We start from the raw sequence: 25,970 nt of genomic DNA, 5'->3' as shown, positions 1-25,970 counted from the left end.
GGCGTAGTGTGTTACCAATTGTTTTCTTGGTGACTATGGTCCCAGCTGCCTTGAGATCATTGACAAGATCCTCCCGTGTAGTTCTGGGCTGATTCCTCACCGTTCTCATGATCATTGCAACTCCACGAGGTGAGATCTTGCATGGAAGCCCCAGGCCGAGGTACAGTTCTTTTGTGTTTCTTCCATTTGCGAATAATCGCACCAACTGTTGTCATCTTCTCACCAAGCTGCTTGGCGATGGTCTTGTAGCCCATTCCAGCCTTGTGTAGGTCTACAATCTTGTCCCTGACATCCTTGGAGAGCTCTTTGGTCTTGGCCATGGTGGAGAGTTTGGAATCTGATTGATTGATTGCTTCTGTGGACAGGTGTCTTTTATACAGGTAACAAGGTGAGATTAGGAGCACTCCCTTTAAGAGTGTGCTCCTAATCTCAGCTCGTTACCTGTATAAAAGACTCCTGGGAGCCAGAAATCTTTCTGATTGAGAGGGGGTCAAATACTTATTTCCCTCATTAAAATGCTAATCAATCTAACATTTTTGACATGCGTTTTTCTGGATTTTTTTGTTGTTATTCTGTCTCTCACTGTTCAAATAAACCTATCATTAAAATTATAGACTGATCATTTCTTTGTCAGTGGGCAAATGTACAAAATCAGCAGGGGATCAAATACTTTTTTCCCCTCACTGTACATACTGAATGTCCATATGCTATGTCCCTAGTATTTATTGTGTTTTACATTCCTACCTTCTAATTTAGCCAATGATAGATCTTGACAAAACAAAGTCAGTGCGAACCATTCAATTTAAAGCTGCCATGCAGAGTCTTGGGATGCCACAATGACAGTCTTGTTTTATGGGATCTCTTTGAGGACATTCACATCGGGACTGGCTCCGTGTCAGTGTTTTGGGTTAGAGGGAGTTCTTTTGGCACCCAGAGAAGACCTTGGACCTGACCCACGCTCAACAGGGCCATGCCAGGAGAGGGGGTGAGAAGGCGGCCCCGGGCTTGAGGCTTGGCACCGCCCGGCTTGGCACCGCCCGGCTTGGCTTGGCACTGCTCAGCTCGGTATTTCCATCGATACTGAGTTGAAATGTATAGGCGCGTTGCCTCTATTGCCTCTACTTCAGCTATGTGCAGCCAGTGGCTGGTTACAGTGATGAGGCTGCTGTAGGAGAAATACTCAGGGAGTTCATCTGTAGAGTAAGACCTGCTAAAGAGCCCCAGATAGTTGAGATGCCTCATTTCTTCTTCAACCCTAGATGTAATATTGTCTAGAGTGTAAGATGGGGCTTTATTTGTGCAATTGCACATAGTATTAAGCACATTTTCACTGTACACTGACAAGGTCTCATTCATTTCACACACAGCCCCATTCACACACTGTAATACAGTACAAAAAAAAATAATCTAATTTCCACCCTGTCCAGAGCGACAGATAGACAGACACACACACACACACACACACACACACACACACACACACACACACACACACACACACACACACACACACACACACACACACACACACACACACACACACACACACACACAGCATCTTATGTTCTAACATTGTCTAGATGATCAGATATAAAATGAAGGGCTCTGTGTCTCATCCTTCCCTGTGAAGAGGCTTCCCTGCTGGGCCGGGCCGCGAGGCTGGCCTGGGTGAAAGGCCCTCCAGGTCTCCAGGGTTAGGCCTTTTGAACCTCTGTTTGTACCCAGGGTTTAATGATATGCGGGTCTCTGTTCTTCCGCGTCGCTCCCCCACTTTGTGCCGAGCCCCGGGGGGGCCTATCCTTTATTTTGGGTCCCTCCAACGGCAACCTTTGTGGCCCCGAGACCAGGGCCCCCTATGGGTGGTGTCCTTGCACGGGGGCACGGAGAGGAGGAAGAGGGGTGGGCGGATTAGATGATACTGCGTGTGTTTGTATGTGTGTGTATGTGTGTGTGTATGCGTGTCTGTGTATGTATGTGTGTATGCGTGTCTATGTATGTGTGTGTGTGTACGCACGCATCCATCTGCGTATGTGTGTGTTGTGTTGCTTTGTTACCATGTCAAAAAGGGGAGACAGAGGGGGACATCAATGGAGGATAAGCTAGGTTTATAGTCTCCCAATTATCTTCTGTTTGCAATCAGGGGCGACCAGCCAAACATTCCCATATTATTCCTGTACTCACCCTGGGCCATTAGCTCATTAACCTGTGCCACCCCAGGCCAGCCCAGCCACTAGGGACCAGAGTCTAGGGGAAAGGGGAGAGATAATCACCCCAGGGTTAGATGACCCTCAGCCAGGGCACGGCTAGAGGTTTCAGAGGGACCTGGGGCTCATGAGAAAGTGGTCTGAGTTCCTGTGGTGTAGCTGCAGGTTAGAGTCTGGGTGAGAGTCTGGTATTTACAGGGGCTCGGGGTGTTTGGATTGGTGATTTAGGATGTTCAAGGGTTCACAGTTCACAATTACCCACAGAGGCCCGGGTCAGCCTGGGATCGCCTTTCTGTCCCCTTGTCTCAGTTTTCCTGTGACGCCAGCCCTGCTCTCTCACACACACACACACATGCACGCACACACACACTAATTCTCACACATACACACACGCACGCTCTCATACAGACACATGCACGTGCACTTATGCATGCGCGCACACACGCATGCGCACACACGCCCGCGCACACACACACCCCAGCAGCCCTCAGGAGTGGGTCTTTCCCCTGTGTAACCGCGGCGGGCCAGGCCTTACGGTAAGGGGCTGGAGAGACTGAAAGGACGTGTGTCTTTGACTCTCCAGCTTCCTTCATGAATAACATTAATTCATTACCACTTCGAGGTCGCCAAACCCAAATATTTGCCCCTGGCCATATTTAATATTTATGATGACAAAAGCAAATATTTCTGGGTAGATTGAGTGACATGAAGAGGTCAAGCACTGGGCTTGGCCTGGAAAGAGATGGAAAGAGAGAGAGAGAGAGAGAGAGAGAGCGAGAGAGAGAGAGGGGTGTGAGGGGAGGCCTTGCTCCCCCTCTCCTGAGAGAGCCAGTCCACATCACAGACTCAGGGTCCTCCACTCTGTTTGCTCTGAAATACACTTGCAAATATGACACGGTTCAGCAAACAATTGACATGAATGTGTGTATTATGGATTCATGAGCATTATCTGTATGAAGCCTCAGGGGAAAGCTCTGATAAGAAAGGTGGTGCGTGTGAGGACTTGTGTGGGTTTAAAGGGAGAAAGTGTGTGCGTGCGTGTGTGCGTGCCTGCGTGCGTATCTGCTTACAGGTTTATGGGAGGGATGTGTGTGTGGGTGTGTGGGCGTGTGTGTGGTGATCCATTAAGAGGGACAGTTTTATGGGCAGGTCTCAGATCTGGATCAGCTAAAATGAGATCCCGTTTCCTTCAGCCTGGGCTAACTCACCACTGATTCCGGTTCAGGAGACCCTTGACTAAAGGCTTTGAGCTGCTGTGAGATAGAGTCTGTCTTAAAATGTTCTATCATATTACCTCACCAGCTCTTCTACTCTCAGGTTGTGTTTCATGTTTTTAGAAACCAGCGACATGTTTCTGAGCCATATGTAAGTGGTGGTGGGTGCACACACACACACACACACACACACACACACACACACACACACACACACACACACACACACACACACACACACACACACACACACACACGTGAGCATGCACACACAACACACACAAACACTCGCACAGCCTTGTCGTGACCTCTTCATAAGCAAACTGAAAAGGATCTCGCACACGTCACCTCTGCACCTCCTCGTCGCTATCTTTCCACATTTCTGTCCTTCTTTCATCCTTTCTTTCTTTCTGTCATTTCATCCTATCTGTCTTTTGCCCTTCCTCTTTTTATCCCAGATAAGTTATTGTGCAAGTCTTGTGGAATGTACACAGTCCAAGTATCTAGATGGATCTGCTATTGTTCTGTTTGTTACACAGCACACCTCTTTCTTCCCTCTCTTTTTTTCTCCTCTCTTGGATGTGAGAGCGACAGAAGAAAGGCTGTCATAGCAGAGTGATAAACAGCCTCTCAGAGAGGAGGAGAGATGGAGGGAGGGAGGAAGAAAAGAGAGAAAATCCTGAGACAATATTTGATGATGATTCACCATAGTTCACACCACTGAGGAGAGATATGGACTTAGTGACCTAGTCAAGGGGAGAGCAGGTGTGACGCTGTGCTGAGGGAGGGAGGGAGGGGGGAGGAGAGGAGAGAGAGAGAGAGAGAGAGAGAGAGAGAGAGAGAGAGAGAGAGAGAGTCTAATTGCATGTCTCAGTGGCATCCACATTAGGAAGTTGTTAGTTGTCAGACAAAACTCCCTCAGTTGTCACTATTGAGTTTCTACAGAAAATGTTTTTTTGTGACTTAAATTATTATTTCACTTAAAATCCCATTAGTAATAACGAAAGCAATTGACAGAAAAGATATCCCCACATATTCAAAGCTTCAGTGTGTTCAAGTTATCCATTAAAGCCCAGGATGATAGGTGGAACAGAATGACCCATTTGGATTCGGCCAATTAGAATGTCCCTGAGGTGTATATCCCAGCCCTGGGGACCAATGGCAGAGAGTGATGTAGAGAGAGCCAGAGACAGACACACAGAGCCCTTCTGGGCCCCCAGAGGACTCATATTAACCCCCCCCCCCCCTATGTTAGCAGATAGATGGATGGAGCCTATTTTACATGGAAATACCCAGAGAGAGGGTGAAGAGAGAGAGAGAGGGCGAGAGAGATGGATGGATAAGGAAAGCTTGACATAGAAAGATGTTTTGGGACCATGTTTTGAGTGGTACATGTTGAGTACCGAGGGAGAGGGGCAGTGAGATGGAGAGAATAGACTGAGGGAAGTAGAGAGACAGAGAGGCATGCATATATTATGGAAAGTTCCAGAAAGAGAAACACTATTTGTCTTTCAAGTATAGAGGTAAGGTTTAAGGCAATGGATATTATGGATTCAGGGAAAACCAGGGGTCTGTCTAACGGGTGGCAATGATGATGACTTCACTCCCTGGCAGCTGGCAGCAAAGTAGCATTTAAGCACTCTCCTTCATTCTTTTGTTGCCTCTCTGCATCAGATGCCATTGAAAGGGAGCGGAAGGGGAGAAACAGAGAGAGAGACAGGGGGAGAGAGTGAGAGAAAAGAAGGGAGAGAGCAAAAGGTGAGCTCTAGTGTGAAGGTGCAGAGCAGCGTGATGCGATCCGAGATAGCAGCTGAGTGAGTGAGCGCCGTGGGGGGGGAGTTGGAGAGTTCACTAAAGCGCTCTCTCTCCCTAATCGCTCAATGAGTCCATGAAATACACGTTCTGGGGGGAAGATGAGCGGAGGGAGGGATGGAGGGAAGTTGTGGTGTTCTGAAATCTTTTGAGTTGCCTCACACCTGTAGGGTGTAGAAGGGTAGGACTTTCATTGACAGTGTGTAACCTTATCTCCTGCTTTGTGAGTCCCTCTTTTCTTCTGCAGTGGATATGAACAAATTGTTCATTGTTCAGGCAGCAGGGCTGAGTGGCTGAGGGGTTCGAGGAGAAAGGAAGCAGGGTAGTGGGCCTCTGCTCTGGCCTGGCAGTAGCTTGCCACAGAGATCAGGAGGGATTCCATGTGGAACATTCTTTCCTTCTCACGGACACACCGTTAATGAAGTGTGCACCTTTTGTTAGATGGGCAGATGCGTTCACAAACACACACACACACACACACACACACACTGGGCTTGTTTTAACCATTCCCACCACAAGCTCTCATCGACATATGCCTCAAGTGTTAGGCTGTGTGTGTGTGTGTGTGTGTGTGTGTGTGTGTGTGTGTGTGTGTGTGTGTGTGTGTGTGTGTGTGTGTGTGTGTGTGTGTGTGTGTGTGTGTGTGTGTGTGTGTGTGTGTGTGTGTGCGCATGACCATGTGATTAGTCAATTAATTTGTAATATTCTGTGTGAATGTGTTTGTGAATCTATATAATATTTAATATTGTTTGATAGTGGATATTTATTCTATCATGTTTGTGTTTACAATGTTGTCTCTGTATGTTACTGGCTCTGTTTGTAATATGGTGTCAGTTGTATTGTAGAATTGATTTGTGTGTGTACTATTGTCCTGGGTCTTCCACTGGGTCAGTTCATGTGCATTTGGTGTTGTCTGTTTGCTTTCGACAAGTCCTTTTGGATGTAGCTCTATCTGTCTGTGTGTGATATCTGTGCCAGTTGTCAGCGCTCTCCTCCCCACCCCTCTCTCCTCTCCCCTCCATTCCTCTCCTCTCTTTCCTCCCTTCCCCTCTCCTCTCCCCCCACCACTCTCTCCTCTCTCCCCTCCTTTCCTCTCCTCTCTTCCCTCCCTTCCCTTCCCCTCTCCTCCCCACCCCTCTCTCCTCTCCCCTCCTTTCCTCTCCTCTCTTCCCTCCCTTCCCCTCTCTTCCCTTCCCCTCTCCTCTCCCCCCACCACTCTCTCCTCTCTCCCCTCCTTTCCTCTCCTCTCTTCCCTCCCTTCCCTCTCCTCTCCCCCCACCACTCTCTCCTCTCTCCCCTCCTTTCCTCTCCTCTCTTCCCTCCCTTCCCTTCCCCTCTCCTCCCACCCCTCTCTCATCTCCCCTCCTTTCCTCTCCTCTCTTCCCTCCCTTCCCCTCTCCTCCCCACCCCTCTCTCCTCTCCTCTCCCCTCCATTCCTCTCCTCTCTTCCCCTCTCCTCCCCACCCCTCTCTTCTCTCCCCTCCTTTACTCTCCTCTCTTCTACTCCCTTCCCTTCCCCTCTCCTCCCCACCCTCTCTCCTCTCCCCTCCTTTCCTCTCCTATCTTTCCCTCCTTCCCCTCTCCTCCCCACTCCTCTCTCCTCTCCCCTCCTTTCTTCTCATCTCTTCCTCCCTTCCCTTCCCTCCCCTCCCTACCCCTCTCTCCTCTCCCCTCCTTTCCTCTCCTCTCTTCCCCTTCCTTCCCTTCTCCTCTCCTCCCCACCCCTCTCTCGTCTCCCCTCCTTTCCTCTCCTCTCTTCCCCTCCCTTCCCTTCCCCTCTCCTCTCCTCCTCACCCCTCTCACCTCTCCCCTCCTTTCCTCTCCTCTCTTCCCCTCCCTTCCCCTCTCCTCTTTCTCCCTCTCTCCTCTCCTCTCCCATCCTTTCCTATCCTATCTTCTCTGCTCTGTCATGCAGATGGGGGTAAATTAGCTGGTGAGAATATCAGAACAGACAGATTGCCATGTCACTGACGCGTCCTAATAGAAAATACTTCTGCTTCCAATTATAGCCACGGAGTGATGATAAACTGTTGTGAGTGGCGGGACAATAGTACACAGTCAGGGCTGGCTGCTGGGCTGGGCTCCGACCCTGGTGAGGGGAGAGGAGAGGAGAGGGGTGGGATGGGGAGAAGGGGAAAGGAGTGGGGTGGGGTGGGGAGTGGAGTGGAGTGGAAGAGGGTCAAGCAGGAAAGAATGTGCTGTCCAGGGAAGAGTCCCACCACTGAATGGGAGAGAGGGAGAGAGGGAGAGAGGGAGAGAGAGAGAGAGAGAGAGAGAGAGAGAGAGAGAGAGAGAGAGAGAGAGAGAGAGAGAGAGAGAGAGAGAGAGAGAGAGAGAGAGAGAGAGAGAGAGAGAGAGAGAGAGAGAGAGAGAGGTTCTGTGGGGTGAGTGTAGATTTAGTGTATTTGATTGAGTGTATTTGATATTTTTCTTCTCAGAGGATGTTGAACCATTGTCTGGGGCAGACATAGGGGAGTGGACACTACTGGGAAACTATACAGATTCTAGAGGAAACATTTACTGCTACCGTTGCTTCTCCAACTATAACAGTTCCCCCACTACTGTAGCGTTCACTTCAACGTTACCCAAACATGCAGCTAGCATGCAGCTAGACAGTGATCCAGTTTGTTTTCTATGGACATGCTCGGAGGGCACAGTCAGAGCGCCTCCAAACCAAACCCCAGGCATGCCAGTGTGTGTGTGTGTGTGTGTGTGTGTGGGGGGGGGGGGGGGTTTGGTTTATTAAGGTTAGGGTTAATTTAGGGTTAAGGTTTAGGGTTAGGGAAAATATGATTTTGAAAGGGAATCATTTTGTGCATCCCAACAAGGATAGTAAAACAAATATGTGTGTGTGTGTGTGTGTTTGTGTTTGTGTGTGTCATCACAGCAGCCAAATAACAGGGCTGGCCCCGCCAGGGCCCCGCTGTCAGCCCTGTGATCGATTGCCTCCGCTTCTGACTGCTCCTCCAGATTGGTCAGTGGTGAAGAGAGGAGCAAATATACACCCTATAAAAAAAGACAGAGGGGTCATCCTATCCAACCCCATCGCAGCACTGACAGACGGAGAACGAGGGAGTGAGCGAGAGAGAGGTAATGATGGAGAGAGAGAGATAGAAGAAGGTAGTGCAGTGTAAAGCCCAGGCCCATTGATTACCAGTCTCTTCTTTGATTCAGAAAGCAGACATGTTGTACTGTTTCATTTGACTTTGTAACGCATCCAGGAATCTCCGGCGTTGAGACAACACTACATTTTAGTGATTGCAGCGCTACAGCTGTGACCACAGGAATGTAGCCTATCCGTCCTCCTCTCTCTCGCTCTCCTTTCTCCTTTCTCTCTCCCTCTTTCGCTCCATTCATCTGTCTTCCTACCCGTCTTTCTATTCCCCCCATTTGTTTCTCTTCTCTCTGTCTAACCTGAGGGCTTGAGTCTTCTCTCCGTCTACCCTGGGGGCTTGAGTCTGGCAACTCTGGGAAATCTCTGATTAACACTGAGGCCTTGCTGCCAGGGGCTCTCTCTCTCTCTTTCCCCTCCCCCTCTCTCTCCTTCTCCCCCCACTCTTTCTCTCACTCCTTTTTTCCTCTCTCTCTCGCCCTCTGTCTCCCTCCCCCCTCTCTCTCCATGTGTTCCTGGTATGAGGTTTGTTTAGCCTGGCCTGTCTAGGCCTCTAGGGGTCACTGTCCAGGGCTCACACACACAGACAGGTAGACAGACTCTCCCTTGTACCACACAGTGGTGATGACACATGGTGCCCTCCCTCCCCTCCTGTCCCCAGCCCTCCTTGTGTCGTCTCTGGCAGGAGAGGCTGTTTCGTCCACAAACAGGCCAGTGTTTAGTCCACAGGAGGGGATAGGAAGCCCACCGCTGGGCCTGATAAGGGATGAAGGGATGACAGAGGCCACTCAGATACATACACACATGCACACAGGAACACACCCGAATACACACACACGCACAAACACACATACACCTGAGCCGACCCAGCAAGCAAGTCCTCTGCCCTGAACGCTGTCGTACACAGGCCTGTAATCTTACACTTATACACAGTGGGCCTGCAGACCTCTTCCAATCCCTGCTATCGGTTTCTGTGAAACAGTCTAGATTGTCAGCCAATCAGCTGTCCTGAGGGACAAAGCTATGAGTTAGCGCTGTAGTTTATTTGGCAGAAGACACACACACACACACACACACACACACACACCACACACACACACACACACACACACACACACACACACACACACACACACACACACACACACACACATACACATACACATACACATACACACACACAGAGGAGAGGGCTTATAGGCCTGTCTGACATAAGAGCTTATTGTTGCCTCTCTCTCTCTGTGTCTCCATATAAGTCAAGCTGAGCTGACTGGGTGTACTTGTTCCTCACTCTCCCTCCCTTTCTCCCTCTCTCTCTCTCCTATCTCTCTCTCTCTCTCACTCTCCCTCACTCCCTCTCTCCCTCTCTCTCTCCACTCCTCTTTTCTTCTCCTCTCCTCTTCTGTGTGTGGTCCAGCCACCCGGTTTATATAGCCTATTCTAATGGAACTGTTGGGATGCCAGTCCTGGACAGGATACCATGCCAGTCCTACTGTGTGTGTGTGTGTGTGTGTGTGTGTGTGTGTGTGTGTGTGTGTGTGTGTGTGTGTGTGTGTGTGTGTGTGTGTGTGTGTGTGTGTGTGTGTGTGTGTGTGTGTGTGTGTGTGTGTGTGTGTGTGTGTGTGTGTGTGTGTGTGTGTGTGTGTGTGTGTGTGTGTGTGTGTGTGTGTGTGTGTGTGTGTGTGCTCGCTCCTATCCAGGGGCTGCTGTCTGTCTGTGTTTACTGGCTTTCCTCTCCCGGCCTGGCTGTCTGGTCCTATACTCCACCTGGCAGAGCAAAAGGGTGCTACAGGCTGCTACAGGCTAATACAGGCTGCTACAGGCTGCTACAGGCTGCTTCAGGCTGCTTCATGCTGCTAAAGGTTAATACAGGCTGCTACAGGCTGCTGCTTCAGGCTGCTTCAGGCTGCTTCAGGCTGATTCAGGCTGCTTCAGGCTGCTTCAGGCTAATACAGGCTAATACAGGCTGCTACAGGCTGCTACAGGTTAATACAGGCTGCTTCAGGCTGCTACAGGCTGCTTCAGGCTGCTTCAGGCTGCTTCAGGCTGCTACAGGCTAGTACAGGCTGCTTCAGGCTGCTATAGGCTGCTACAGGCTGCTTCAGGCTGCTACAGGCTAATACAGGCTGCTACAGGCTGCTACAGGTTAATACAGGCTGCTTCAGGCTGCTTCAGGCTGCTACAGGCTGCTACAGGCTGCTTCAGGCTGCTACAGGCTGCTTCAGGCTGCTACAGGCTGCTTAAGGCTGCTACAGGCTGCTACAGGCTGCTTCAGGCTGCTACAGGCTGCTACAGGCTGCTACAGGCTAATACAGGCTGCTACAGGCTGCTTCAGGCTGCTACAGGCTGCTACAGGTTAATACAGGCTGCTACAGGCTGCTACAGGCTGCTTCAGGCTGCTACAGGCTGCTACAGGCTGCTTCAGGCTGCTTCGGGCTGCTTCAGGCTGCTTCAGGCTGCTTCAGGCTGCTACAGGCTGCTACAGGCTAATACAGGCCAATACAGGCCAATACAGGCTAATACAGGCTGCTACAGGCTGCTACAGGCTGCTACAGGCTAATACAGGCTGCTACAGGCTGCTACAGGCTGCTTCAGGCTGCTTCAGGCTGCTACAGGCTGCTACAGGCTGCTACAGGCTGCTTCAGGCTGCTAAAGGTTAATACAGGCTGCTTCAGGCTGCTACAGGCTGCTACAGGCTGCTGCTTCAGGCTGCTTCAGGCTGCTTCAGGCTGCTACAGGCTGCTACAGGCTGCTACAGGCTGCTTCAGGCTGCTTCAGGCTGCTTCAGGCTGCTACAGGCTGCTTCAGGCTGCTACAGGCTGCTACAGGCTGCTTCAGGCTGCTACAGGCTAATACAGGCTGCTATAGGCTGCTAAAGGCTGCTTCAGGCTGCTTCAGGCTGCTACAGGCTGCTTCTGGCTGCTTCAGGCTGCTTCAGGCTGCTTCAGGCTGCTACAGGCTGCTACAGGCTGCTTCAGGCTGCTACAGGCTGCTACAGGCTGCTTCAGGCTGCTACAGGCTAATACAGGCTGCTACAGGTTAATACAGGCTGCTTCAGGCTGCTTCAGGCTGCTACAGGCTGCTACAGGCTGCTACAGGCTGCTTCAGGCTGCTTCAGGCTGCTACAGGCGCTACAGGCTGTTTCAGGCTGCTTCAGGCTGCTACAGGCTGCTACAGGCTGCTTCAGGCTGCTACAGGCTGCTACAGGTTAATACAGGCTGCTACAGGCTGCTACAAGCTGCTTCAGGCTGCTTCAGGCTGCTTCAGGCTGCTTCAGGCTGCTACAGGCTGCTTAAGGCTGCTACAGGCTGCTACAGGCTGCTACAGGCTGCTCCAGGCTGCTACAGGCTAATACAGGCTGCTTCAGGCTGCTACAGGCTGCTACAGGTTAATACAGGCTGCTACAGGCTGCTATAGGCTGCTTCAGGCTGCTTCAGGCTGCTTCAGGTTGCTACAGGCTGCTTAAGGCTGCTTCAGGCTGCTACAGGCTAATACAGGCTGCTACAGGCTGCTTCAGGCTGCTACAGGCTGCTTCAGGCTGCTACAGGTTGCTACAGGCTAATACAGGCTGCTACAGGCTGCTACAGGCTGCTTCAGGCTGCTACAGGCTGCTTCAGACTGCTTCAGACTGCTTCAGACTGCTACAGGCTGCTACAGGCTAATACAGGCTGCTACAGGCTGCTTCAGGCTGCTTCAGGCTGCTACAGCTAATACAGGCTGCTACAGGCTGCTACAGGCTGCTACAGGCTAATACAGGCTGCTACAGGCTGCTTAAGGCTGCTACAGGCTGCTACAGGCTGCTCCAGGCTGCTACAGGCTGCTACAGGCTGCTACAGGCTGCTACAGGCTAATACAGGCTCCTACAGGCTGCTTCAGGCTGCTACAGGCTGCTACAGGTTAATACAGGCTGCTACAGGCTGCTATAGGCTGCTATAGGCTGCTTCAGGCTGCTTCAGGCTGCTTCAGGTTGCTACAGTCTGTTTAAGGCTGCTTCAGGCTGCAACAGGCTGCTTCAGGCTGCTTCAGGCTGCTACAGCTAATACAGGCTGCTTCAGGCTGCTTCAGCCTGCTACAGGCTGCTTCAGGCTGCTACAGGCTGCTACAGGCTGCTACAGGCTAATACAGGCTGCTACAGGCTGCTTCAGGCTGCTACAGGCTGCTACAGGTTAATACAGGCTGCTATAGGCTGCTTCAGGCTGCTTCAGCCTGCTACAGGCTGCTTCAGGCTGCTACAGGCTGCTACAGGCTAATACAGGCTGCTACAGGCTGCTACAGGCTGCTTCAGGCTGCTTCGGGCTGCTACAGCTAATACAGGCTGCTACAGGCTGCTACAGGCTGCTTCAGGCTGCTTCAGGCTGCTACAGGTTGCTACACGCTGCTTCCGGCTAATACAGGCTGCTTCAGGCTGCGTCAGGCTGCTACAGCTAATACAGGCTGCTACAGGCTGCTACAGGCTGCGTCAGGCTGCTACAGGTTGCTACAGGTTGCTACAGGCTGCTTCAGGCTAATACAGGCTGCTTCAGGCTGCTTCAGGCTGCTACAGCTAATACAGGCTGCTACAGGCTGCTACAGGCTGCTTCAGGCTGCTTCAGGCTGCTTCAGGCTGCTACAGCTAATACAGGCTGCTACAGGCTGCTTCAGGCTGCTTCAGGCTGCTACAGGCTGCTACAGGCTGCTACAGGCTGCTTCAGGCTGCTTCAGGCTGCTACAGCTAATACAGGCTGCTACAGGCTGCTACAGGCTGCTTCAGGCTGCTTCAGGCTGCTACAGGCTAATACAGGCTGCTACAGGCTGCTTCAGGCTGCTTCAGACTGCTACAGGCTGCTACAGGCTGCTTCAGGCTGCTACAGGCTGCTACAGGCTGCTACAGGCTGCTTCAGGCTGCTACAGGCTGCTACAGGCTGCAACAGGCTGCTTCAGGCTTCTACAGGCTGCTACAGGCTGCTTCAGGCTGCTACAGGCTGCTTCAGGCTGCTACAGGTTGCTACAGGCTAATACAGGCTGCTACAGGCTGCTTCAGGCTGCTTCAGACTGCTTCAGACTGCTACAGGCTGCTACAGGTTAATACAGGCTGCTACTGGCTGCTACAGGCTGCTACAGGCATGCTTCAGGCTGCTTTAGGCTGCTACAGCTAATACAGGCTGCTACAGGCTGCTACAGGCTGCTTCAGGCTGCTACAGGCTGCTACAGGCTGCTACAGGCTGCTACAAGCTGCTACGGGCTGCTTCAGGCTGCTTCAGGCTGCTTCAGGCTGCTACAGGCTGCTTAAAGCTGCTACAGGCTGCTACAGGCTGCTACAGGCTGCTTCAGGCTGCTACAGGCTGCTACAGGCTGCTACAGGCTGCTTCAGGCTGCTACAGGCTGCTACAGGTTAATACAGGCTGTTACAGGCTGCTTCAGGCTGCTACAGGCTGCTACAGGCTGCTTCAGGCTGCTTCAGGCTGCTTCAGGCTGCGACAGGCTGCTACAGGCTGCTACAGGCTGCAACAGGCTGCAACAGGCTGCTACAGGCTGCTACAGGCTGCTACAGGCTGCTACAGGCTAATACAGGCTGCTACAGGCTGCTTCAGGCTGCTACAGGCTGCTTCAGGCTGCTACAGGTTGCTACAGGCTGCTACAGGCTGCTACAGGCTGCTACAGGCTGCTTCAGGCTGCTACAGGCTGCTTCAGACTGCTTCAGACTGCTTCATACTGCTACAGGCTGCTACAGGCTTATACAGGCTGCTACAGGCTGCTACAGGCTGCTTCAGGCTGCTTCAGGCTGCTACAGCTAATACAAGCTGCTACAGGCTGCTACAGGCTGCTACAGGCTAATACAGGCTGCTACAGGCTGCTTCAGCCTGCTACAGGCTGCTTCAGGCTGCTACAGGCTGCTACAGGCTGCTACAGGCTAATACAGGGTGCTACAGGCTGCTACAGGCTGCTTCGTGCTGCTACAGCTAATACAGGCTGCTACAGGCTGCTACAGGCTGCTTCAGGCTGCTTCAGGCTGCTACAGGCTGCTACAGGCTAATACAGGCTGCTTCAGGCTGCTACTGCTAATACTGGCTGCTACAGGCTGCTACAGGCTGCTTCAGGCTGCTTCAGGCTGCTACAGCTAATACAGGCTGCTACAGGCTGCTTCAGGCTGCTACAGCTAATACAGGCTGCTACAGGCTGCTTCAGGCTGCTTCAGGCTGCTACAGGCTGCTACAGGCTGCTTCAGGCTGCTACAGCTAATACAGGCTGCTACAGGCTGCTACAGGCTGCTTCAGGCTGCTTCAGACTGCTACAGGCTGCTACAGGCTGCTTCAGGCTGCTACAGGCTGCTTCAGGCTGCTACAGGCTAATACAGGCTGCTACAGGCTGCTACAGGCTGCTTCAGGCTGCTTCAGACTGCTACAGGCTGCTACAGGCTGCTTCAGGCTGCTACAGGTTGCTACAGGCTAATACAGGCTGCTACAGGCTGCTACAGGCTGCTTCAGGCTGCTACAGGCTGCTTCAGACTGCTTCAGACTGCTTCAGACTGCTACAGGCTGCTACAGGCTGCTTCAGGCTAATACAGGCTGCTACAGGCTGCTACAGGCTAATACAGGCTGCTACAGGCTAATACAGGCTGCTACAGGCTAATACAGGCTGCTTCAGGCTGCTACAGATCCCAGATCTGTTTGTGCTGTGGCGTGACAATGACCGTAGGACTTGGCAAGGCAGCTGAAACAGATATGGGACCAGACTAAGAGACTGCTCTTTCCTGATTAAGTTGCTTATTGGTTCAGTACTCTACTTGCTGTTACACTGGCCAAACTATGTTAGAACAAGCACAACAAGAATAGTTTTTAATAAATGAGGTTAGGTTTGTTGTACAACCCCAGTCTTCGAGTGACTTGTTCTCATTTTGACCATATTTGACTCAGATGTTTGTGTTTTGTGTGTATGCGTGTGTCTAAACATGGACAGCAACTATGTGTCTATATGTGGGTCTGTGCCACACATGTGTATTGTATTTGTGCCAGGAGTCCTAACAGAGCTCATTAGACAGGATATCAGTCAGGTCTCACCACTGTAACGAGGGAGATGTTGTCACCCAACAGGGGAAATGGAAAGGACTGTGTGAGGGTGACTGAGCAAAGAATCTGACTCTGAGTGTGTGAAACTAGCTGCACACACACACACACACACACACACACACACACACACACACACACACACCACGCACACGCAAAAGCCCACATACTCACTATCCCAACCAGACAGGACCCCACCTGCAGTTGCAGTCTCCCTCCCTAAGCTGTCCCAGATAAAGAGTAGCATTGATAGGTTCTCTCCTCAGTCTCCTGGTGAGACAAAGGGAAACGTGGGAGACATTACCAGGGAGACTGACTGAGGTAGCGGACATAGTGGGAATTCAGTCCTATTCCCAAACAACCAGTGTCCCTGTCACCTCCCATTACAGCTGGTCACTTCATACGCAAACCGTCACAAGGGAAACTAACACACACGGGCGGGGCCGAGCAGAGCGCTGTGCGATGGAGGGAGGGAGGGATGGATGGAATGCAGATGATATAGGTGGAGTGGGGGGGGGGGGTAAACAAAGAGCCCCTGGTCTAGTTTGGAAACCTGGAAACCAGTTTGGACTTCCTGTGCTGTGTTGGTCCCACTGTATGAGACTAGGGTGCTTGTTGTGCACTCCGCATCCAGCCTCCAGTAGTGTACTTAAAAGGAGGGGGTGAAGGTAGTTAAGTTCAAGCAGCCGCTCAGATGGGCCCTGCTCTGGACTTCAAACACCCACATTAGAACCAACACTCACACACAGGATATTGCACTGTATGGATGGTGAGAGAGATGGAGAGAGGACGCTTTGTATCGGGCCCATTAGAGCCTAAACCGATACTAATGAAGCCGTTTCCTGTACAAACGGAGCGACTCGGGGGAGGAAACTGCCTCTGCTTTTAATAAGGCTCCCCTCCAGTCCCAGTTAAGATGCTGGGATTTGGTATTGGGTCGTTCTTTCACACTGGTTACCAGTGGAAAAGTTAATTACGCATGATTAATGGAGCGTTTTTCCTCCAATGATATCTGTGACAGCACAAAGCTGTCGCAAGGCTTGTCAGAGAGAATTCGAGCTGAATAAGTATTTATGTGATCGTATGTGATGGGTCTCCTCTCACCAGCACCGGCCCTCATCAATCAAGACCTAGCTGCTTGCAGTACTGGGAAATTGGTCTATCAGCGCGGCTGGGCTCCCTATACCCCCCCACCCCTCCACCCTCCCTCTCCATCCACCTCCCTTCCTCCCCATTCAATCAGGCCTGGGGCTACAATGCTTCTTTAGCTCTTACTTCTGACCAACACAGGGGTCACAAGGGCAGAAGGGGGGGGGCAGAGCCGAGCCCATCCATTACGGCTCTTGTTTCTCTCAGTGGCAGCCGGACGACAGGATTCTATTAGGAGCCCCCGTCTGTTCAGCACCAAGATTACACTAGGGTCCTCCAGAGCTTCATCCCCCCTCCCCCAAGCCAGCCTTGATCCCCCCACCCACGCCCATTCCTACCCACCCTGGGGGGCTCTGCCGCCTCAACTCCCTCCCCTCCTCCCCCCTCAGTGTTTTACACCTCACAGTCAGGTTTTTTTCTCTGGCCAAGATGACAATAAACAGCAGGCGAGAGAGAGAAGGAGAGAGAGAGAGAGAGAGAGAGAGAGAGAGAGAGAGAGAGAGAGAGAGAGAGAGAGAGAGACCTGGCCACTGGCTGGAGGGGAAGAATGAGAGGAGACACTCTGACCTGTGGTTTAGTGCTGTTGGCTGGGTGTGGATGGGTGTAAACTCTCTGCACTGTCGGCCCGGGTAACGGGATGGCTTTGAAGTACCACCATGTATACACACAGTGCTTCCCATCCCATCAGTATCCCCTTAACCTCACACACACACACACATACACACACACACATACATACACACACTCTCTCTTTCATAAACAGATGTGAAGAGCTTGAGCACCTGGCTAGAAACATTGGGGCCATCTCGGTCTAGAATGTACACAATCCTAGTTACATCATCAATACGAGCCGGCCTAGATTACATCATAAACACGGGCGATGGAAGATCAAACCGCCACTCCTCCTGTGTTTAAGAAGCTCGTTTGTCTCCCTGGGTTGAAGAGACTCTTCATTTACTTAATATGTGTTAGCTCTTGAGCGCCGCAAGAGAGAATACTGTTAGGGTCAAGACCCCCGGGTGAATGGATAGGGGTCTTCCTGTCAACGTGAGAGAGAAAGACAGTGCCCCTGTCAAACAAACAGAAATTGAATACGTCGCCTTTTATCAGAATATCCACAGTGTGTAAATACGCCCTCGCTCTAGATTATGACCTGCCACACTTTTTATAAACACCAAGAGTGAACACATTTGTCATGGATAGAGATCTGAGGGTGTGAGGAAGGTGGAATTTTCTACTCTTCTCAGGGCCAAAGGAGGCTCTACTTGTTCTGTCTGGAGTCTGGAGGACAGGAGCAGGGAGGAGAGGAAGGGAAGGGAGTAGAGAAGGGGAGGAGAAGAGAGCGAGAGTGTGAGTGTGCATGCGTGTGGAGAGGAGGCGAGAAAAGAAGAGGGGGAGGGGGAGAGTGGGTGGGACACGGTGGTACTTTAAGATTGGTGGCAGGGTAGCCTAGTGGTTAGAGTGTTGGACTAGTAACCAGAAGGTTGCAAGAATCCCTGAGCTGACAAGGTAAAAATCTGCCGTTCTGCCCCTGAACAAGGCAGTTAACCCAGTGTTCCTAGGCCGTCATTGAAAATAAGAATTTGTTCTTAACTGACTTGCCTAGTTAAATAAATAAAAAACTCTCTCTGGCTGGTTTGGGGCCTGCTGGCAGTGGGTTCACGGGATTGGAATGCTTCTACAGGGGTGGTGTAATCAGGACCAACTTCCTCTAATTGAGAAACGATGTTGCCTCGCTCCCCGGGTCTTTTGTTTCAGTCGGGCCACGCTGACAGCATGGAGGAAGCTGCCGTCTGACAGCTACGGGACATGTTGAATGTGTGTGTGTGTGTGTGTGTGTGTGTGTGTGTGTGTGTGTGTGTGTGTGTGTGTGTGTGTGTGTGTGTGTGTGTGTGTGTGTGTGTGTGTGTGTGTGTGTGTGTGTGTGTGTGTAACATATAGTAACTATATGTGGGTCTGAACCATATGTGTACTGTATGTTTGTTCTGATCCAACTCTTCACATGCAAACAGAGATTTGAAGGGGAAATTAAACACTAAATAACTCACACCCTCCCGATGCTAGTCTCCCTCAGTGCAGTCTGACACACCATTACCTTCTGTCTTTAACTGTTAAACTAACCCATAGGGCCATAACGGTACTGTATCCAGAAAGCCCACCAGGTTGTTACTCATCTGTTCCTGCATAAGCAAACACCTCCATTGTGGCTTTCATTATGAGTATATCAGAGAAAGAGTACTGACCTAGGATCAGGTCTCCTTTGTTTGTTTAATATTCTTCATTATGATCTAAAAATCTAAACTGATCCTAAATCAGCACTCCTACTGGGCCTGGGACTTTTGTCTGTTAAATGTTGTGTGACAATGGAATTTTCAGAGGTGCCATCCAGATAAAGAAGTGAATTGCGAGCGAGGGGGAGAGAGGTAGGGTATGATGATGATATGGGTGGGTGTCATGCTCCTTCAGTTTTGGCGGGAGAGGAGGGAGGGATGGAGGGATGGTCTGGTCATAGTTCAGCAGTCCTCCATCACTGCAGGCCCCAGATCCACCATCGATCCCCGGCACGCCTCGTCAGCAGACACCACATGTGATTGATCCCCAAATCAGTCCCTCACAAACCAGCGCGGTAAAAACCATAACAACCCATCATAAAAGGTGATTTATCTCTCCCCGGCCCCGGCCTCTGGTTCCAATATTAACCCAAAGTGTATGACACCAGAATGATTGGTCTGGAATTGAATAAACCTTGAGTATTGACGCACCATGTCTGATGACTCAATCAAGTCGGACTGCTGCAATGTGCCATGGTGTGATTGCATTGTCTCAGGGTTGGGGGTAGACCTGCATGCCCACACATCACACACACACACCTTTTGACTGTTGGGGAGGAGATGGAAGCCTAGTGCATAGTTTATCAAATCTTTCTCAGATTCCCAGGATGTTTGTGTGGCCTGCAGTGAAATCAGATGTTTTAGAGAATGCCTTACTCTGTGTGTGAATTCCAACTGGAAGCTGTGTCTTAGCCACATATAATGAGAGTGTTGGATCTGAATGGCAGAAGCACGGCGGAGCAGCACCATGTGCCCTGTACTCAGCACAAAGAGCTGGGTTAAATATAATCCTGTCCTAATTTATGGGCCTCTTTGATGCTACTGGAAGTCAGGGAAGCATTAAATAGGAGTTGTTCCATGTCCCATGGAAGAGGGTTAGTGAGTTTGTTGGCTTTTTCTGACGGTTTTTTGTGTTAAGTCGGTGTTGTGTGCAGATGCAATTTCCTCTGAACTCTAATGAGGAAGTATTAAGTACATTACTTTGTCTTACAATATAGGCAAGTGGTCACCCACAAAAATGCATGCACTGACTTTTGTTTTGGGTATTGTTATGGAGGCAGAATGTGTTGGTTTCTGGGATTCTTGGAAAGTCCTAGAGGATTAAATGTGTGGTTTTGGTATTTTCTGTAATTAAAAGGTGGGCACAGATCTAACACGAAAAAATTAAACGCTTAGAGAAATGTGTCAATTCATGGAAATCCGTGTTTGGAAAGGCATGCCTGAAAGCCATCAACCCGCTCATGTCTGCGCTTTGGTGACATGGTTATGTCTGAACACCTGTGTCTCCATCAGGTTAAAACTGGTCATTAACAAGTTTACCTTTCTGAAATGACATCACTCTCACCTAAACACTGACGAGGGAGAGTTTTTAGGGATGGATGGATGGATGGATGGAGTGGAATGGGGTTGGAGAGAAGGTTGTTTGAGTGTCCTGTTTCATCAGGCATTATATGTTACGGCTATTTCACATATCCCGGAAACATTAAATATTAGCCTTTCAATTGGTCACGGCGTATGAAAAGCACGCAGTCGCTGTCTCAAGTGACCTCCCACTTCAAACGTGGCCGGACAGCTCAATAAATGTAATGAATGTGCGACACCCGCTCCTCTGATCTGAAGTGCTGTGTTTATTCCATCTTTCCTTACATAAAGGGGCCCTTTTAAAGATGATATCTACGAGCGTTTAAAAAACAATTTGTTCACCCTGCAGCGACCAACAACATGCTCTAATTACCGGGGGTGGGGCGGGATTGGCTGGCTTGCTGGCCAGGCTTGTTTTACTTTCCAGCTCTCCGACGCGGAATTTATGCTTTCAAAAGGTTAACTTTGACTCCGGTGCGACTTTATCGCACCCCGTGGTCTACATACACATACAGTGTTGCCTGTGTGTTGAGGCACTGCGGAGGAAGTGTCTGTGTGATTACAGCAGCCGGCTGGACCTCTCTCTGCCTCAGTAGCACCCCCCACCCCACCCCAAACCCAACCCCGCGACGGTGCATTCCTCCGGCAGCTCTTGGGAGTAGGTGCACACGCCGGGTAGCTCCAAAAATCAGCTGCGTGTATGTTTTCAAGTACTCGCCACACTCTCTGATTTGTACATTTACCTCCTCCTCCCACTCCTTCTACAGTGTGAATAGTAGCCTACATTGTACCTCAGGCCAGTAGTCATGTTTGCCCAATGCCTTGTTTTAACGCTCCAGTCACGTCTAGTCATTCCTGCTGTCAATGCAATTTACTTCATTTTAGCTACAGGAGACACTATATCTCATTCACACGCAGAGTCCCTTGAAGATTCGGATCTCACTGGAATAGGAATCAAACGGAATTGAACCGTCAACGTGCGGCAAAGATACTTTCCCGCACACTTTAAAAACACTTGTATGCATACTTTATTCACTAACATAGATCTGAGTTCATGCATCACATAGCCTACATCTGACAATATTGTCATTATATCAAAATAAAGCTTAACTGTGAGGCTGGACATTCCTCATAGTACCCTGTTGCTGTTAAAGCATTGCTTGTTTCTACTTCGTTTTTTCTAACATCTCACAGCTATATTTTTCCTGTCATCATATTTCTGCTTCTCTCCCACTGCTGCTCAGAAAGCGCCTGCATCTTGTGGGGATGGAACCTGTCCTGCACAACGCTGCAGAATAGAGTTGTCACGGGAGTGGGATGGGGGGCGCTAAAACAGAACAGACTGTGTCAAAATGATGGGGTACTAATTCGGGAAACACGCAGGGCCCAGTCATCAAAGGCCGAAGAATGTATAGGAAATCATCCCTCTCCTGGAATGCCTGGCTGACCCCGGCAAATGAAAATAATCCAAAGTAATTAGAAGTGAGCTGGTCTGGTCCTGAGAGCCCCGGGCAGGAGGGTAAACATGGCGGGCGCGCTGCGTCGCTCGGAGGGGCCGGGCTGAGCCAGGGGGCCGCTGACCTTGTCCACATAAAGCTGTGATTTATGAAGTGCAGGTTACAGCAGCGGGGCTTCTGTCTTCTCCCGGAGAACCAAATTACCGAGGTGGAGATTAACACGCGCTCACAACGGGTCCACTTCTAGACCAAGGAAATGTTTTATTTACGTTTTTCCCCTTTCATTTCCTCTGCTCTCCTTTAATGGTAATTTGTCTGTGAGGAGACTCCCCTAAAACAGGGACTTTTTGGAAGGGTGAGGGGTGGGGGTGTTCGGTTTAAGTAGCCATATGCAAAAATGTTTCTGCTCTGGCTTAAAATCTCAAAAGTATATCAATAGTATGGTTTATGCAGTGTGCATTTTTACTCACCTGGATATGTTTACCGATAGTCTATTACATTTGTTATGGTTTTCTCTCTCGATTAGGCTACGTTATAGACATTAGAACACATAGGTTTATGTACTAAAATATTCTGCATAACCATGACAAAATAAAGTTGTGAAGTCACTATAAAACTGTTCTAATTCTGATAAATCCTAAAATTAAACACGGTGACACGGGTGTTGTAACAAAAGTTATATCACCCCTAAATTCGTTTCAGTTTTTAAATGAGTTTTTGCCACTTGATTGCATTGCCCCACACTTAACCAAAATAAATTGTCTTGGGGGGCCGCCTGCAGAGACTCATGATGGAGGCTTAATGCAGCTTTTCGCCGGTGTCAATGGGAGGTCTCTCCATATGAATGGTGGAACTATTGTGGATTTGGCCGCAATATTTTATTTTTCTTCTCTTTTTTCCCCTCTTCTGGAGGATGTGCTGGAATACACCTTATACACGGTGTTTCCATTAGAGCGACTCTGCAGCTTGGCTCATTGCGGTGGAGTAGCTCACTCACGGAGTCAGTTTGCACCTACCTGGCCGAGGAATCCCACCGCGGGGCTCGTGGTGCCATAATGCTCTGTCTTATACACAAGCTGAGTGTAGATAAATAAGTCAAACAAACGAAGCCCTTTTAAACCAGATACACGCTAATGCATTTGTAAGTCTTGCCATAGATTGTCAAGGTGATTTAAGTCAAAACTGTAACTAGACCACTCAGGAACATTCAATGTCGTTTTGGTAAGCAACTCCAGTCTATATTTGCCTTGTGTTTTAGGTTATTGTCCTGCTGAAAGGTGCATTTGCCTCCCAGTGTCTGTTGGAAAGCAGACTGAACCAGGTTTTCCTGTAGGATTTTGCCTGTTAGTGCTATTCTGTTTATTTTTATCCTAAACTCCCTAATCCTTGCCGATGACAAGCATACCCATAACATGATGCAGCCACCCCCATGCTTGAAAATATAAAGAGTGGTACTCAGTGATGTGTCTTGTTGGATTACAATGTTATTGATCCATCCACAATTTTCTCCTATCACAGCCATTAAACATCTACCAATAGGTGCCCTTCTTTGCGAGGCATTGGAAAACCTCCCTGGTCTTTGTGGTTGAATCTATGTTTGAAATTCACTGCTTGACTGAGGGACCTTACAGATAATTGTATGTGTGGGGTACAGAGATGAGTCATTCCCAAAATCATGTTAAACACTATTATTGAACACAGAGTGAGTCCATACATCTGTGACTTGTTAAGCACAGTTCTATTCCTGAACTTATTTAGGCTTACCATAACAAAGGGGTTGAATACTTATTGACTCATCTCAGCTTTTCATTTTTAATTCATTTGTAAAAATGTCTAAAAACGTAATTCCACTTTGACATTATGGGATATTGTATGTAGGTCAGTGACACACAATATCAATTTAATATATTTTAAATTCAGGCTGTAACACAAGAACATGTGGAAAAAGTCAAGGGGTGTGAATACGTTCCGAAGGCACTGTAAATAGCCCATTGTTATCCCGTGAAACTCAAGCGTAAATATTTTTGTTTAACCAAAGTAGCCTCAAGTTTCCCCCTGATTTCCATAAGCCTATATTGCATTATAAATTGGGAAATGCTGTGAAAATGTGGTAACGGATTTTTTCTTCACAGTTGTCCAATACTTAAACTGAGAACATTTCCCCAAGTAATTGAGTTGCTAAAACAAACAACTAATACAAACAAATAAGCATGAAATCCTTTGAGAAATTTCACAGTAATTTTAAGTCGATGTACAAAAACATTATCCGGATGCTACAGATGTGAAGTGCCACCCAAATCAAAATGAAACGATAAGTGGCGTAAAATAGGAGAAATAAAGAAAAAAGCCTCGAGCAGGCTTTTTGGTTTGTAATATGTTAATAAACAGCTATTACACACTTTATGTGCTATAATCATAATAACAAAGGCTTAGGGTTTCTTCTGAACAAGCCGAACTATTTAATATATACCGTAATAGAATGGACAAGCCTATATGGCGAGTTTCTCAAATAAACATAAATTAAGCTATGTTTTAAATCATTATACATGGGGCTTTAACAAATGAACAAGTATTTTAAAATTCACTTCCACGGCTTGTCTTATTGTGGATCCAAGAGATGTATTGTAGGTCGTTCAGGTGATTATATATTCAGGCCCATGCAACTGAATCTTTCATGTCCCCCTAGCAATTTAACGCCTTAATGTAGACGATGTTGTGTGCTGCAATTCTGCGGACGATAAAGCAATGACCCCCATCTCAATAACTCAGCGTCTCCGCGCTTGACTGATGCGCTTTTCTCAGGAGATATAGGCACACAGGCTGGGAACTTTGTTCAGTATGGAAGGCTTACAGCTCGAATTTAAGCTATCCATGAATCTAAACCCTATTAAATTCTCCACTAAAGAAAACACCTATCCGAATTGCTCAGCTTGGTATTAAAGAACGTATTGAAAGGCAACTAATACCTTGTAAAAGTTTGTTCAGTTGAGAACGCCATCTCCTGACTCGGGAGAGAAATACAGGCTGGGATACCGTTGGCGGCCTCTGGTCCAATCTACATTCACCCCAATTTACCCTGGTCAGTCGGACCAGCTAGTGATACCACACAACCCTTGTTTATCCACAAACGTTTCCTCCCTTTCAGAAAGAGCTCTGGTCGCTATCAGAATCCTCGATCAGACCCGGAGAGGCACAGGCAATCACTTTTCCAGATTACTTGTATTTAATACACAATGCATCATAAAACAAATCCCTCATCCTGACAGGAAGAAAATAAAACAGCTCATAGCTTGAGCTTTCCCAATTTATGGCTAAATTAAAAAGGGTTCCAACAATGGACAAGTCGAGGAAAGGCAGGAAATCAATGAGCTGCGGACAGGGGGCTCTTCTGGGTTCTCAAGCAGCGCGGACTATGGGAATCTCTGGCGAGGTCCACCTTATTTACACATGATTTTTCCTGTCCTTCCTGCACATTTGCTCTGCAATTTCATCAAACAATGGGAATTATCTGGGATAGAAGGTCAATGTCACAGATAGCGGCCACTGAGACATATTAATCATAATCTCTTCACATCCACCGCCCCCATCCCCACTCCCCCCACCCTCTCCCCCCACCCTCTCCCAGAACATAATAAACTCATGTTAAGGTTCGCCCTGCATAACCAAGCAGGCTAAAGCCTAATTTTGTATGATTCTAAGAGGTCGTTTTTTAAATGGATTTGATTATCCAAAAGAGTTTAGAGTTGGACATAAATGTTAAGAAAGGAGAGTGAAAATGGGCAATACAATAACTTCAGCATTTTTTTATTTTTTTTATTAACAAACAAACAAAAGCAGAAAAAAATCACATTTTGTGAATGTTGGCCTGCTGTATATGCAAGCTGTTACCATGAATTGCAGATCAAGTTTAGAATAAGAATGTTTTAAAAGCTATACATTGTATCTGCATGTTTAGAAATGCAGGATGGTGGCATGTTGGTCACCTGCGTCCCATGTCCCTCAGAGTGGCGAGACAGATCATCCGCGTGCATGCCTTGTCTGTCTCGTAAAGCAGATCTCCAAGCAAACAAGGAAAGCCTCACTTAGGCCTAACAATAAAAGTTATTGTTTTCACTTGGACTATTAGTGAGGTTGTATTTTATCGAAACAATACTTTTTACATTCCATTAAGTATTCTATGAATAACACAATTTTTTTTTTAATGTACAATATTCTTAGAAGAGAGTCACTGTCACCATTCATTAGTCTTTAAACTAATAGCATGTTGTGCCTTAACTGGGCTAGGAG

At 48.9% G+C, this 25,970-nt stretch overlaps 1 protein-coding gene across 15 annotated transcripts in view; it reads left to right on the top strand.

Annotated features, from left to right (window-relative positions):
* LOC106580920 (histone-lysine N-methyltransferase MECOM) overlaps positions 1-25,970 on the top strand; it is a 186,009-nt gene that overhangs the window by 120,885 nt on the left and 39,154 nt on the right. The window lies entirely within an intron of this gene.

Source organism: Salmo salar, chromosome 20 (genome assembly GCF_965601325.2).
Source record: "Salmo salar chromosome 20, fSalSal1, whole genome shotgun sequence".
NCBI lineage: Eukaryota > Metazoa > Chordata > Actinopteri > Salmoniformes > Salmonidae > Salmo > Salmo salar.
The sequence above is the reverse complement of the archived record's forward strand: the minus strand, read 5'-3'. Positions and strand labels throughout refer to the sequence as shown.